General features: G+C 38.2%; 1 long non-coding RNA gene across 1 annotated transcript in view; it reads left to right on the top strand.

Moving 5' to 3' along the window:
- Nucleotides 1–10,941, top strand: part of LOC138716445 (uncharacterized) — a 34,831-nt gene extending 23,890 nt beyond the window's left edge. Inside the window, exons 4-5 of the long non-coding RNA XR_011336667.1 lie at nucleotides 5,116–5,333; nucleotides 10,698–10,941. This is a non-coding gene — a long non-coding RNA (uncharacterized lncRNA). The remainder of the gene's footprint in view (nucleotides 1–5,115; nucleotides 5,334–10,697) is intronic.
- The last annotated feature ends 6,406 nt before the right edge of the window (nucleotides 10,942–17,347 follow it).

A 17,347-nucleotide genomic window follows, 5' to 3' on the forward strand; every position in this document is an offset into this window, starting at 1 on the left:
ACGTCTCCTTACCAGACTTTTCCTCATCCATCCTTTTCCTACGTTCCTCATAATCCTGTAAGCATCTGTTTAAAGGATAAATTATTAATTGATCTTTAACATTTTGAGTATTAAAAAATTTGCAACTGCCAGAATTAACTTTTAGGCCTATATTTGTGTGTCAGTAGCTTTGTAATCACTTTCAACAATGTGATATATTATTTTGTATTATTTCTTGGCTAGTGATATAAATTCCATTTTTATATTGTATGGTATAAACAACTATACCATCCAAAAATAATTGATTCTCAGACATTTATTTACTTATGTTCAAACAGGGTCAAACATATTAACTTTATTAACACGATTATATCAAAACATAGAATATAAATTTACTCAGAGAGAATTTTTTTTTTTGCGTACAGTTATGTATCAAATTGCTTCCACTGTGCATCTATTTCTAATATCGAAGATTAAAAGTTATTGAACTCTGGGACTGATCCAGCGGGTGGAGTTTTTACTTTACATGAGGAGAGAATAAGCCGGAGTAGCGTTCAGAATAACGAGCTGGAGTCGTGCACAATTGGTTATGAAAAATGGATGCTCGACCTTGACGGATATTCTCTGGTCGATCGAATCTAAACCGGGTGTAAGCCCTAATTTGCAGCTCTCTAATGACGACCTCCTCCTACAAGAGACCTGTAGCTGTTAATTCTTACTACGAGACATGGTGCGCTGTAAACAATTGACCATTTAATGATAAGTGGAACGTAGTGGACAATGAAATGTGGGAACGAAAAATAGGACGTCATTTATTTAAATTTCTTCCTAAATTATAAAAATAAATCAGAGTTATAGATACTATGACTTCACTTTAGTATAAATTAACATGCATGGAAAATAGTTGGCTTTATCTATTACAAATCTCACGCTGGATATTAAACCTCAATTTCTTTGGTGAGTAAGTGTCACCTGTAAGATTGAGATATGTCTAAGAACAAAATTAAATTTGCTTGACAATATATTCTTACACTAGCCGTACCCGTGCGCTCCGCTGCACTAGAAATAAATATAAAGTAATTACATAATTAAAATAGGACATTTGATCCAGGGAACATTCGTGTTTGATAGAAGGATAAATCGTTTAATATGTTACTTAATTTAAATTGCATCCAAATAATTAAAATGCGATCATTTTGGTCCAGAGACACTCATTTGGTGCAATGACAATTCCTTTAACTTGTTTCTTAATTTTTATTATATGCAACCATAGTTTAATTAAGATTGACATCATTTAGATTTAATGTGTATATTTTATTTTACTTGTTATAGGTTTCCATTGAATTATGGTAATAACTTAATTGTAACCCTTGTTTTCTACGTATTCAGTAAATGGCGCTTGGCCCACTATGGTTGTCAACCCTTCAAATAACTTAAATTATATTATATAATATTACATATTATATATTATACAGGGTGTTTAAAAAATACGGAGCATAATTTCAGGTATGTATTTCCCACATGTAGACAATCAAAATAGTTCATTACAACATGTGTCCGGAAATGCTTCATTTCCGAGTTATGGCCTTTACAACATTGAAATTCACCGGAACGTTTTTTCTTTCCGCAGGTCGTTGTCATTACAGAAGATGTTCAAAATGTCCACCTCCTGCTTGAATACAGACCTCACATCGATGTCTCATTGACCTGCGAACACGATCCCAAACTCCAGGAGTATTGCGTATGTCCTCAGAACATGCCACAATTCGATTCCGAAGGGATTCCAAATCAGGCACCGGAGACGAATAAACCAATGATTTTAAATGGCCCCACAAGTAGAGATCGAGAGGGTTCAGATCAGGTGAGCGTGGAGGCCAAGGAATTGGGCCACCTCTACCTATCCATCGATCAGGAAACCTTCGATCCAAGTACCGACGAGCCGTACGACTGAAGTGTGCAGGAGCGCCATCATGCAAGAAGTGAATGTGTTGACGATTGATCACTGGAGTGTCTTCTAAAACATGAGGTATGGTGTTTTCCAGAAAGTTTGTGTACGCCTGCCCCGTAAGTCTGTTTACAAGTACATGGGGTCTAACTAATCGATCACCAATGATACCGGCCCACATGTTGAGGGAGAACCGCACCTGGTGATGAGATGGAACAGTTGCAAGTGGGTTTTCATACGCCCATGCATGCTGATTGTGGAAATTTGTTATGCCATCTCGTGTGAACTGTGCTTCATCTGTAAATAATACTAAAGCAGGAAAGTTCGGATTTACACCACACTGCTGCAAGAACCACTGACAGAACCTAACTCGTGCAGGGTAATCTGCTGGTGACAGGGCCTGTACACGTTGCAAATGATAAGGATACAATTGATACTCTTTCAACAGTCTCCAGACTGTCGTATGAGGAACATTGGCTTGCAACGCTACCCTTCGTGTGCTGATAGAAGGAGCCATGTTCACAGCCTCCAGAATCTCCTCCTGTACTTCTGGAGTTGTAGATCTTGGTCGTCCCCTTCCCAAACCAGGAGAGTTAAATTTTCCGTACTCGCACAGACGTTAATGGAGACGTACAAATGTCTTCCGATCTGGACATTGTCGCTGTGGGTATACTTGGCTCGGATACATGACGGCCTCTGTTCTTGGAATTGGTAATCCCTCATAAACCCCCTCATCTACTCAACCCCTAGCCGCGTGGCAGAAATACAATAGATCCCAGCATTGCCAAATCTATTAGTCATTGCCTCTACCTGTTGGGTTTCACCCATTGTCAGTGTCTTTGTCGACGTGTTGTTTTATACCGTTGTGCGCAGCCTGGCCTCCTGATACACCTGAAGATCACGACAAGAACAAGTAACACCGTCGAAGAAAACAGAATATCTTACTTGCAGAGGAGCGTAGCTAAGAAAACAAAGTGTTAAAATTGTGTCTAACGTTAGAAATTCTATCCATAAAGTAATCGAAAGTTCAGGCAGTTTATAGGTATAAATCTTAACCACTTAACATCGGACGCAACCGGCGGAGTTGGATATATGGGCATAGAAATTAAGAATTACAGTTCACCAACTAAAGAGATAATAAACAAATTAAAACAGAATTCGGTAAGATAGACGATTTTATACGTGATTTACTTCGCCGAACAGTATGTGAACAGTACGCGAAAGAGATATCGCCAACAGCAACACCGTCCTTAGCAACCTAAATAATGACATTATTCACAGCAATGCTTAAAAGTTTTCTAACTTACAGCAGTGAATTAAATGTTTTTAAATCACTCTCTACATGACAACCAACATATTAGCAATAGTAAAATGAATATATATGAACTTCTTCGCCAACAACACATTACAAAGAAAAGCCTTACAATTTAAAATTAAATTTACATACCAGTAATGAATAAAATATTGTATAGCACACTAGAGTAAACAGATTTTATACGTTCGTGGAAATTATCACCCAAGGCGAAGCTGATAAAATCTAACTTTACTCTTTTGTACTATAAATTCTATAACTATTCAACGATCACAGTTTCAGAAAATTTTACCGGCGCAACATTCTTAATTAACTATAAAATTCTGGAACTTCAATAACATGAGAATTTAACACTTATTATAGAAGTCTGCATTTTTTGGTTTATTTAGGCAAAACATGTTAGTGAAAATATAAATATAAAGTGTTTTTAAAATAAGTTTGTTCATTTTTACACCAATTTTGTTTTAGTAATTACAAATTAAGGTATATTTACAAAGATAATATAGTCTCGCTGAAAATCGCGGTTTCACGGAACACAGTTTGAAAAACGTTCGCAAATTACAATGACTTCAAGAATTGGCAACTCGGCTAAGGGTTTATCCCTTGCGCGTGCCTGCAGTTAACTGGTGAAGGGGATGAGGGAAGGTCGTCATGTTTTCGTGCGAAGAATACCTCTCCTGGTACAAACGACGAGCCAGTGCAGCATTGCCGTCCGCCTTACCGTACATGAAGTGTATCTCTGCCAGCTCTTGATTTGAATACATGTCGCACAGTCTAACGCCTACACAACACTGAATGTAACCTTCGCCTCGGAATGAACTGTCAGAGTGCCCTCTTAATGTCTCCTTTGACGGCAACGATCTGCGGAAAGAAAAACGTTCCAGTGAATTTCAATGTTGTGAAGGCCATAACTCGGAAATAAAGCATTTCCGGACACATGTTGTAATGAACTATTTTGATTGTCTACATGTGGGAAATACATACCTGAAATTATGCCCCGTATTTTTTAAATATCCTGTATTATATTATATATTAAATTATATTATATTATATTATATTATATTATATTATACATTAAATTATATTATATTATATTATAAGTTACTGTAATAACATTATAGCATTATGTCCATCTAGAGAAACTACACTTTTCCAATGGTGAAATAATAATTAATTATACAAATCGGTTAATTTAGCTTCCGATATTACTTCATACAAACACAGAAACATTCTCTGTAGGCTATCTTTCATAGCTTTCGATTGTTGCTGTCCAAGGCCCCTTATAGACGAAGTCATTTGTTTCTTAATTCATTACACGGCCTTAGATGGCAGCTATCTTAATTTTAAAACTCATTTATGTCATTAAATATCAGTCCTATCAAAATTTTTCAAGGAATAAAACTTATCGCAAATTATTTTTAAAGAAACGTTTGTTATGTAACATTTTTCACAAAAATCAATAATAAGCGAGATATTTCGATTTATTTAATTCAGGCCCCCTTATAACCCCCCTTTTAAATAATGTATTTTAAATGCCATATAGCCTAAAATCTAAGTTACAACTAACTTAATTTATATTCCAATTTTCATCGAAATCCGTTCAGCCATTATCGCGTGAATAGGTAACAAACATACAGACTGACAGACATACAAACAAAAATTTAATAAAAGCGATTTTCGGTTTCAGGGTGGTTAATTATATATGTTAGGACCAATTATTTTTGGAAAATCGAAAATTACCAGAAAAATTTCGGCTACAGATTTATTATTAGTATAGATTACAAGACATAGTTAAATTTAACTGGCAATTTTTCTTGATTATTAAACTTTGACTGTATAAAAATAAATAACATTTCATTTCGTGCTCTCTACAATACAGTTCGTATCGACGATGTTCTGGGGCTTATACATGGCGAACCGCGAATTTGTGCTGCCTCTGTCGACGGAAGGGCTGACACCGCAATGGATAAACCATTCCATACACACAGTCACTTTTGTGCTTATGATTGTGGAATTGGTGCTTAGCAGGAAGACTGTGTACGGACGATTTCTGCCCCTGCTCATAGTGACCTTCATCTGTGCGGCATACACCGTCATGTAAGTAAAGTTAAATGCTTCAGATGATTTTCGATATTATGGATGAATAGTAGACCTCTGTATTTTCTTGAAAACGACCGACCGAAGCTCACCAACCAGCCTTCGGTTGTGAAAAAGGCAGTTGGGAAATGATTCGGTCAAGGGCATGTTATAAGTGTTATAGCCGAGAAGGTTTTACTCGGTCGGTCGCGAGCGCTCGAGGTTGTTGCCTTACAATTACATCCTATTTTAATGCCTGATACTCAAAACAACCTACCTCAGAAAGTTAACATTTTGTTTTTATTTTAGATAGCACGAAAAACAGAAAATATTTGACATTTCAATAAGGAGACCATTTTATACAATACAATTCGTTAAATGAAATAGTGCTTTATGTTATCAAGAAATGTTATTCAACATCCTTCTTTTCAAATTCATTATATTAGTAATGAAAATGTTTTATGTAGCTTAGTAAAAATGTGATTCCATAAAGAGAACAGAGATTTTGTGATGCGCCTCATATTTCTTTAAACGCAGACGTAATCTATCTCAGTCACATTATTTAATAAAAATAAATCAATTCGACATGTTCACTTGACTTAAATTTTTTACAATAATATATATTAAGATGCGCTTAAACGCGGACAATGATTCACGTTGGAGCTAAATATGCTAAGGTAAATACAGATTCTATTATTCCACATCCAACGACCATCACGAAACACCAAAGATAGTGCAGAAAAAAAATAAATTGAAAAATCGCCATTTGATTTTAAAATTAATAACTTTTGTTCAATCTTACATAGAGTTTCCTTCTTGGATGGAAACGGGTGGACGGACGGTTGAATGAGTCATTATTATTATTATTATTATTATTATTATTATTATTATCATTATTATTTATATTATATTATGGTAGTATTATCTAGGTGTCAAGGTAATCGATGTTCGTACAAGCTAAACAAAGAAGCAGCAGTTGCGAGCTAGCGGTACCTTTGCACTAATTTACCATTTTTCGAGCAGCCCTTTGTTGTACAAATTTTCTGGGAAAAAGAATGGCAGCAAAGGATATCTTTTATAAATAAATGCTGTCCGTGTATGGTGAGCATTGCCTGTTACGTAAAGTTGTCTACAATTGGGTCCAGAAGTTCTCTGAAGGATGAACAGGTATCGAACACAGAGTCAGTCGGCCAGTGTAGACTGTCACGGAGGTAAATGCATAACAGTTGGCGACTTGATCTGAGCAGATAGGGTGAAGAGGGCGATATTATATCCTGGATAGTAACAAGTACAGTAATGTGTCTTGGGTACATCATTACCAGCCGGGGACAAGTGTGCATCAATGCTTAGCAGCGTTACCGCCATCTTGCAACTGATGCTTTTTTGTTTCGCAAGTGCGCTCATCGGAAAATATTTCCATTTAGCGGGGATAGCTTCAATCATCTCATTAAAAAATGTAGGTTGCTACTTTAATTTGTAATCAATTTGTTGACACTGACACCAGAGATTTATCTCAATCACCGTGTAAAAATCTACGACTAATTCTAGGACTTAACAGGTATAGTACCTTAAAGAAGCACTCGAATAGAATGGATTTAACTGATAATTGTGTTATTGACGCAATTAGGAAGAAAAAGAGTAGAAAAATTTTGTGTCACTGTGCTATTCTACAGAAAATTATTGACGTAATACTACCAACCTTGACCCACATTTTTAACACCTCACTCATAACTTCTACATATCCTCGACTTTGGAAACAAGCCCTCATTAGACCTATCCCGAAAAATAAAATTCCTGAATCCCCAAACGACTACAGATCAATTAGCATCTTCTTACCAGCTCTGTCAAAAGCACTGGAGCGCGTAGTACATAAGCAACTGACTGACTACCTCAATGAGCATTGCTTACTTGACGACTACCAATCTGGTTTCCGTGCAGGACATAATACTACTACTGCCCTTTTAAAAGTGATTGAAGACACTCGAGAAGCCAGCAACAGAGGAGAATTAACACTACTGACATTACTAGACTTCAGCAAAGCTTTCGACACAGTTGACACGGATCTCCTTTTATATAAACTAAAAAACTACAATCTTTCTAACAGTGCCGTTGCTTGGTTCGATTCCTACCTTCGCGAATGCCAACAATGTGTATCAGCAAGTGGTCATTCTTCCAATTGGCGTACCGTCAAAGCCGGAATCCCTCAGGGCTTGTTTCTTGGGCCATTACTTTTTACGCTTTATATAAACGACGTAACAAAGATCTTAAAATATTCAAACCATCACCTTACTCTGACGACTTATAACTTTACATTCATCCCCGAACTTGTACAATCAATGACTCTGTGACCAGAATTAATGAAGATCTAGCATCTGTAGCTCAATGGGCGCAAAAATTTGGACTCAGACTAAATCCAGACAAATCACAAGCTATAATAATGGGCCACCAACGAACATTGAACAAAATAGATCTAGCCACTGTATCAAATACAAAAATAAATAATACTACAATTACATATAGTAAGACAGCAAAAAATTTAGAGGTATATTTAGATTCAAATTTAAATTTTCAAAGTCAAGTGACCTACATATGTAAGAAAACTTTTTCCATAATTCATTCCCTCAAACATTTAACCAACGTTTTACCTCTCAGCCTTAAAAAGAACCTGATCCAAACTTTAGTGATGCCCCACTTCGATTATTGCGATTCTCTATCCACGAATCTAAATAATGATCTTGCCCATAGACTACAGCGTGTTCACAATATCTGCGTTCGTTTCGTTTGTAACATTAGAAAATTCGATCATGTAACACCGTCACTAGAATTGTTGTCTTGGAGTCCACTTAAAGAAAGAAGATTCTTCAACTCTCTCTTATTACTATTTAAAATCATCCACACCTCCACGCCCTCTTACCTAGCATCTAGTTTTGTTTACCTTTCACTACCTCGAACCCGGAACATGTACCTTCTCTCTATTCCTTTGCGCAGAACATCCTTCTACTCATCATCTTTCAGCATATCTATTCCACTCCTCTGGAACTCTCTCCCTGACCATGTCAGAGACTGTCGGACAATATCAAAATTCAAATTTAAATTAAAAAATCACATTCTAATTCGTGGAATTGCTTGTTGAACACCTGTCAGGTTGCGCAACTTCGGCTTAACCCATCACATATAGTAAATATTGTAACTATGCTGTTGTAAAGTTGAAAATTAATATGTAACGTATTTATTATTATTATTATTATTATTATTATTATTATTATTATTATTATTATTATTGTCAGTTATCAATATCATCATTGCTATCTCTGTTTTCTTTCTTTTTTCTTGTATTAGCTCGATGAGAGCTCTATAGTGTTCTTTTGACTCTGTTGACCCTCTATAGGGCTTTAACTTAATTTGTATTATTTCCATCAGTGTTTGTATTTCTTTTTTGTATTTATGTGTGCTATCTGGTGGACTTAATCCTGTCAGATTAAATAAATAAATATAAATATTTGTGGTGGGGAAAAAACTTGGGCCCGACATGACCAACATCAGTAGTATTCCACTTTCGTCACGTTCGTCTGATCCTCTATCGTTTCGCATTGGTTGAATGATGTAAATTTAGGGAGCGGATTTTTATGTGCTAAAAAGTTAAATATATTTATTTTTATGTGCTAAAAAGTACGAAAATATTTGCTAAAAATAAAAATATATATTTTTTAACATGACAAAAATACCTTACTTAGCGTGGGAAAAAAAAAAGTTACTAGATACTCACCAACCACACATGAGTGCTAGTAGTTGACCGAGAATTGCAGTGAACAACAAAGGTCATCTCCAAATTCTCCATCACAAATGCATGCCGATTATCTTTGAACAACGACTTATACTGTGAAAACGATCTTTTCACATCACAGGACGTCAGACGTGCATATTTAAAGAGAGGAATGTCACAAACACACCGTCAGTTTCACCTACAGGCACACCCTCCATTACTTGAGAAACTTTACACATTTTTTTTTATATCCACTGTTTTTCCCAAACACATCCTGGAATTTGTCCCTTAATACTTGTACATCTGAACCTGTTAGCGAGTCTAGTTTAATTTCCACGGCACGCATCTCCCTGTTTCAGACAACAGGTTTTTGGATGTTTCGATTTTTTTATGGTGTCACACAAAAGGTTTAGATTTGCTAATAGGAAAGCCAAATCATTTTTTAAACAATCATTTTTCAGTGTATCTTGAAGGATATCGATTGACGAAGCCCGATAACAGGGAATCACAACAAGACGTATTGCCTTACTTGATGGACAGAGCGAGAGGCGAGAGATTTGTTTAAATTAAATACCCGAGCTCTTATCTGTTGTATTTCACAAACAAAGCGTGGAATGAAATCATCTTCAGCAACAATAAACATTCCTAATTATGTGTTTCAAGATCTCTCCTTCTTGTCCATGTTAATTTATTCTCTAATAATAATACTGATATGCTGCCTAACAGTTCTCAGAACTTGAGGCGATAGCCTACTATTACAAAAATGGATCACGAATACACCACACAGCGCTTAGAAACACGAAGCAACCAAGAATTAAAAAAAAAGATAACGTATATACTTCTGAGTGACATAATTGATTTAGTTTTAAAATGTTTAAAAGTTCTTGTAAAAATTATTTAGATAAAAAAAACTCCAAGATGTATGTGTTTATAATAGATTTCCTGAAAATATGTATTTACATAATTTTTTTGTGAAAATATGTGTTTTTATGTGAAATAAAATTCGGGTTTTAAACTTGAAACTTCATGTTCGGAATTTTTAACTTGGTTAATTGTGTTTTATCACACGCAAAAATAATATTTAATTACATAGAAATCCGTTCCTTAGATATAATATTCACTGAGTAGTTGTTAAGGAAGTAGTACAATGTGCCCGTAAAGATGAACTATGTGCGCTGAGATAACACGACCCTTATTCGTAAATTGATTCAGCCATTTCAGTTACATCAGTATTCTGACTAACTTTTGTGCATTTTATTTATATATTTCTGTTTTGATTTTTCTGTTCTTCCTTCGACTTGTTTCTCATTCTTGTAAACTATAACTTGTTTTATAATTCTTTTCTATTTGAATCTTTTGCCAAACTATGTCCGTCAAAACAATTGGCTGACATTCACTGAAGTATACCCACATGAGCAGTAGCATCTAGAGGCCATCAAAGGTAATATTAAATATATTACGTACTAAATAAGCACGTATTCACAGATTATGCCAGCCTGGTTTTTGATTTTCTTTGTAATTCAACAGCAGACAGACAATAGAGACAGAATATGTAGGCCTACAGACTGTAAATGTTGTTATTGCAATATACATGTCTTAGTTAAATTGGTAACTTGTTTCAGATTGCTATGTATCTCCATACTGTATGGCACTGCTCTCTACCCTTTCTTCAACATGTTGAACAACAACTTTTTGGTGCTGCTTATTTTGCTGCTCTTCGCCATCTACATAATCGGATTATATAAATTTGGTGAAAAGTATCTGTTTATACATGAAAAGGAAATCTAGCACTCCGATATTAAAAAAAGTCCTCATATGCATATAATCGTACGAAATAACACAGAGGGCAACAACTTACGAACTATAGCCTAAATAAAACGAACACGGTGTGTGTCTCAGATATTTAGTCCATGACCTCAAATTAAGGTAGCCTAACCTTTATCAAGTATTTCTGTGTAGCAAGCCGTAACAAAATAATATCGTAGTAGTTCTATCTCATTTAGCTCCATTTTCTTTCACTACTATTGCACCACGAGATTACAATTACATTTATTCTGGCTCTTTTTCTCATATGTTAGACTAGAGGAGTGAAGTTATTTTGCATTGCGAACTTATGATGAGTTGTATGTACTGGTACCTTGAGAGAAAGAGATGTGGTTGGTGAATTTCTAAGGACTTACTAAATAGTTTTATAAGATAAAATAAATTTTCCACCTTCTAAAGTACAGAGTCCTTCTTGTACCACACTTTCATCACACCGCAAGCTCAGCTCCATTTTCTATTATACGCCTCGCACAGTTACAGCAAAATCTGGTGCTGTTTCTACTGTAGTAACTTTAGTTTCGAAAACTTATTTATAAACACTTTCCACGTTAAACAACTTCAAAATTAATACATGTGCATCTTGCCTATGTTACAAGATATGTTCAAAGTATCCTCCTGCTTTAATAAATTTTTGACATCTCTGAAGATTGTTCTGAAATACTCAACAAATCTCTTCTTGCGAATGTTCGAAATTTAACGACTAGGAACCGTTTTGTCTCAAGAGGTTACAAGGTTAAATGCGCGTATTACTGAAGTTTTACGGTAGTGGATGAAGCGTGTATATCTGTCAAGTACTTGACTCTTGTTTGACAGTGTTAGTCTGAAAAAAACATGGACCACTTTAACCCCTTTACTCCCACTGTTCCCAAATGGGAACATGCATTATTTACGGCATAAATGATTTGAGAGGACCAATAATCATCTTATTTTGTTTCTTATGTGTCAATAAGTAGGAATATATAAGAAACACCAACATTTTTAATAAAAAATAATTTGGGCAATTCTGAAATATTTATATTCCAATCATTGAAAGTGTCTTGGGATCAAATGGGTTAAGTATTTACATTAAAATTTACAATTTAAATTATTTACATCAGAATGCGATGTTTTTACTAGTTACAACTGTCTTGAAGAAAATAGGCCTACACTGATCACACGTTATTTACACTATTATGTATAGTGTTGTGGTTTGTAGTGCAAAGTATTTAATTTAATAATACTATAGCCTACTTATTTTTGTAAAATGTGTATAATACTGTAAATAATATTTGATCAATGTAAGCCTACATTCTTTATGATAGTGTAAATAATAAAATGCGTATTCTAGTGTAGGTACATAGTGTCAGACACTGCTACTTTAAAAAGCAGATTGTCAAAAAGACTGATTTTCGTCTCTTTCTTCTAATACAGGATGTAACGAAAGAAATGGACGAAACTTCAGGGATGTGTTCTTCGATAGGAAATTAGGTCACAGTCTAGTATATACAGTCGCGAAGCTCAATACGTAGTAAATATGCAAACTTAGATAGTTGCTCACCACTAGGATCGCTAATATCGCCTCATTGCAGGCAATGCAAAATAGTACCGTCACAGTCTATTGTTTCTAGCACTCTCAATATTCAAGCTTCGTGACTGTATATAGTAGACTGTGATTAGGTCTTGCCTTAGGCATTTTCAACCAAAACTACTCCATTATTGACACGAATTATATAAAGAAAAGCTGAGTTGACTGCCCATAACCATCTGATGTACGCCATTCTGTGCCAACGTTAGACGTAGAACTCAGTCTTCTTCCACATCAGCTATGGGGGAGATAACATGGGAACTGACCTAACATACAAATACAGCTTCCTCCCTTGTTCTCATTTTGTTTCGATTGTCCTTATATCCCCTTGCTCTTATTGCCTTCCCCCCCGTTATCCTTGCCTTCCTCCCCGTTATCCTTGCCTTCCCTGTTATCCTTGCCTTCTCCCGTTATCCTTGCCTTCCTCCCCGTTGTCCTTGCCATCCTCCCCGTTATCCTTGCCTTCTCCCGTTGTCCTTGCCTTCCTCCCCGTTATCCTTGCCTTCCCTGTTATCCTTGCCTTCCTCCCCGTTATCCTTGCCTTCCCTGTTATCCTTCCCTTCTCCCGTGTTATCCTTGCCTTCCTCCCCGTTGTCCTTGCCTTCCTCCCCGTTGACCTTGCCTTCCTCCCCGTTGTCCTTGCCTTCCTCCCCGTTATCCTTGCTTTCCCTGTTATCCTTGCCTTCCTCCCCGTTGTCCTTGCCTTCCTCCCCGTTATCCTTGCCTTCCTCCCCGTTATCCTTGCCTTCCTCCCCGTTGTCCTTGCCTTCTCCCGTTATCCTTGCCTTCCTCCCCGTTGTCCTTGCCTTCCTCCCCGTTATCCTTGCCTTCCCTGTTATCCTTGCCTACTCCCGTTATCCTTGCCTTCCTCCCCGTTGTCCTTGCCTTCCTCCCCGTTGTCCTTGCCTTCCTCCCCGTTGTCCTTGCCTTCCTCCCCGTTATCCTTGCCTTTTCCCGTTGTCCTTGTTTCCCCCGTTATCCTTGCCTTCCCTGTTATCCTTGCCTTCCTCCCCGTTATCCTTGCCTTCCTCCCCGTTATCCTTGCCTTCCTCCCCTTGTCCTTGCCTTCCTCCCCGTTATCCTTGCCTTCCTCCCCGTTATCCTTGCCTTCCTCCCCGTTATCCTTGCCTTCCCCCCGTCATCCTTGCCTTCCTCCCCGTTATCCTTGCCTTCCTCCCCGTTATCCTTGCCTTCTCCCGTTGTCCTTGTTTCTCCCCGTTATCCTTGCCTTCCCTGTTATCCTTGCCTTCTCACCCGTTATCCTTACCTTCCTCCCCGTTGTCCTTGCCTTCCTTCTCGTTATCCTTGCCTTCTCCCGTTGTCCTTGATTCCCCCGTTATCCTTGCCTTCCCACCCGTTATCCTTGCCTTCCTCCCCGTTGTCCTTGCCTTCCTCCCCATTGTCCTTGCCTTCCTCCCCGTTGTCCTTGCCTTCCTCCCCGTTGTCCTTGCCTTCCTCCCCGTTATCCTTGCCTTCCTCCCCGTTATCCTTGCCTTCTCCCGTTGTCCTTGTTTCCCCCCGTTATCCTTGCCTTCCCACCCGTTATCCTTGCCTTCCCACCCGTTATCCTTGCCTTCCCGTTGTCCTTGCCTTCCTCCCGTTGTCCTTGCCTTCGTCCCCGTTATCCTTGCCTTCCTCCCCGTTATCCTTGCCTTCCTCCCCGTTATCCTTGCCTTCCCTGTTATCCTTGCCTTCTCCCGTTATCCTTGCCTTCCTCCCCGTTGTCCTTGCCTTCCTCCCCGTTGTCCTTGCCTTCCTCCCCGTTATCCTTGCCTTCCCTGTTATCCTTGCCTACTCCCGTTATCCTTGCCTTCCTCCCCGTTGTCCTTGCCTTCCTCCCCGTTGTCCTTGCCTTCCTCCCCGTTGTCCTTGCCTTCCTCCCCGTTATCCTTGCCTTTTCCCGTTGTCCTTGTTTCCCCCGTTATCCTTGCCTTCCCTGTTATCCTTGCCTTCCTCCCCGTTATCCTTGCCTTCCTCCCCGTTATCCTTGCCTTCCTCCCCGTTGTCCTTGCCTTCCTCCCCGTTATCCTTGCCTTCCTCCCCGTTATCCTTGCCTTCCTCCCCGTTATCCTTGCCTTCTCCCGTTGTCCTTGTTTCTCCCCGTTATCCTTGCCTTCCCTGTTATCCTTGCCTTCTCACCCGTTATCCTTACCTTCCTCCCCGTTGTCCTTGCCTTCCTTCTCGTTATCCTTGCCTTCTCCCGTTGTCCTTGTTTCCCCCGTTATCCTTGCCTTCCCACCCGTTATCCTTGCCTTCCTCCCGTTGTCCTTGCCTTCCTCCCCGTTGTCCTTGCCTTCCTCCCCGTTGTCCTTGCCTTCCTCCCGTTGTCCTTGCCTTCCTCGTTATCCTTGCCTTCCCACCCGTTATCCTTGCCTTCCTCCCCGTTGTCCTTGCCTTCCTCCCCATTGTCCTTGCCTTCCTCCCCGTTGTCCTTGCCTTCCTCCCGTTGTCCTTGCCTTCCTCCCCGTTGTCCTTGCCTTCCTCCCCGTTATCCTTGCTTTCCTCCCCGTTATCCTTGTTTCCCCCCGTTATCCTTGCCTTCCCACCCGTTGTCCTTGTTTCCCCCCGTTATCCTTGCCTTCCCACCCGTTATCCTTGCCTTCCCACCCGTTATACTTGCCTTCTCCTCATTGTCCTACCCTTCTCCACGTTATCCCTGCTTTCCCGTCTTTCTCCTTGCCTTCTCCCCGTTAGTTTTTTCTTTTTCTCCGTTATCCTTTCCTTGCCCCAGATATTCTTGTCTGTCCTCTTTATCCTTCCCTTCCTCCCGTTATCCTTGAATTCCTCCATTTTTCCTTGTATTCCCCGTGTTTCTTGCCTTCACCTTTTATCCTTCCCTACCCCCATTATTCTTTCCTTCACCATTTATCCTTGCTTTTTCCCTTTATCATTACCTTCCCATTATTCTTGTGTTGTCCTTTGTCTTCCTCTGTTCTCGTTACTCTTGCCTTCTCCTTGTTTCATTTCCCACACCACCCACACGCAGTTCTACGTAATATTATGCAGCACAGTAAAGCTATGGAACTGTCGACAAGTGATCGCACCCACAAATATTTCTTCGTGAAGATACATATTATGCATAAATTCTAGGGAAACCAGATTAAATTTGTGAACGATAAGGACAACATGAAGGCAGTTTTCTCATCGTACTATTTTTCTCCAGCCATTTCATGATTAAAGAAATCCAAAATAAATTACTCCATCCTATCACATTTTTATAAGAAACCCATGACATATCTACAATGATTTTACACGTTACAGATACCAATAGGGTTTCCCTATAGTTGGTTCTAATAAATCGATCGTCAGTCATAAGTTTCTCCATTTTTGAAGCTTGATATTATTTCCCTTAGTTCAACAATTACCAAATAATGGTCAGAATTACATTCTGCCCCCCCCCCTCCGAACGTTCTAATGTCTACTATACTAACACGTCTTCGTTTTCTATCAAGATGCGATCTATCTACTTGTGTGTCAATCCATATGGAGAAGTCCAATTATATTTATGTATATCCTTATGAAGGAATGTTGCACTTTTGACAATTACATTTTTTGATGTGGCAAAGTTGACTAACCTAACTTCATTGCCATTACTAGTTACGTGTAGGCTCTCTTTTCCATTAGTCGATTTAAAAATGTCCTCCCATCCTACTTTAGCGCCGAAATCCTCCAATAAAATTTTCATGTGATATCTAGATAACTGATCATAAATGTGTTCCAATTCCTCATAGAAGCTATCCTTCATATTAATTATCCCTCATATGGTCGTCTTTCACTTCTGTAGGGGCGCGAGCATTTATAACTACGATATCGCACCATCTACCCTTAAGTACTAAATATGATAACCTGTCACTGATAAATTGTAACTTTTTTTTACTGTTGATTTTATACTTTTATGAATAAAGAATTGTGTTTCTAATTGGTGATTATTGTTTTCTTACCCTTAATACAACTAATCTCCTAATTGCGATATGCTGTTCTCATCTAACATAACCTCCTGTACTCCCACAAAATTAATATGTTATCATAAATAATAAAGTGTTATGAAAAGAGAGAAATTTTTAATTATTTACGATGTCAAGTCTCACTTTTTAGAAGTTAAAACCTTTCTTAAAAATGGGAGAGATGTAAAAATATTATCTGTGTGTTGGTAAGTGAGAATATATTAAATTTATGACAAGGAAAAGGAAAGAAATGCTTAAAACATTAGCTGTCCCGTCATTTAGATACAGGATGATTCATAATCGTATATAACAAAGGTCTGCAGGGTATTCTGCATTGAGAAAGAACCTAAAAGTCTCTTGAACACATACTGCCAGAACAGCTTCGCTATCGAGACAAAAACTGCCGTTATGAGCAAATCGCAATATAGCGAACGTAGAAGCTCCGCCCACGAACCCTTCCACTTTTCCCCTACTAACTCATCAGCGTCAGTCTTGCGATGGATACTAATAATTGCGGGCGAGAGCTATTTTATGCCCGCTGCGCGCGCGCGGAGCTCTTCTAGCTGTAAACATTGCTAAAGGATGTACAGATCTTAGAACACAGCGCCATCATGACGAAACGGAAGCGCTTGAAGCTTTCAAGGAAGAGTGGAAGATACAATATTTATGCTTCGAACATGGTGATGAAGTCCAGTGTTTGTTGTGCAAAAATATATATATATATATATCATTTGCAAAAAAAAAAAAAAAAGCAACATAAAACGGCATTATGAGATGCAACATGAAAAAAAAATAGAGGCATTATTCAGGAGAAGAGAGAAATAAATTCATTTCGGAATTGACATCGAAGGTAAATTAATTTAGGCCTACATTTGGGTTAGTAGATATTATCTAGATTCCTTTCATTTCTTTATTTTAAATGTATTGTTGATTTTTATTT

This window comes from Periplaneta americana, chromosome 16, assembly GCF_040183065.1.
Source record: "Periplaneta americana isolate PAMFEO1 chromosome 16, P.americana_PAMFEO1_priV1, whole genome shotgun sequence".
Taxonomy (NCBI): Eukaryota; Metazoa; Arthropoda; class Insecta; order Blattodea; family Blattidae; genus Periplaneta; species Periplaneta americana.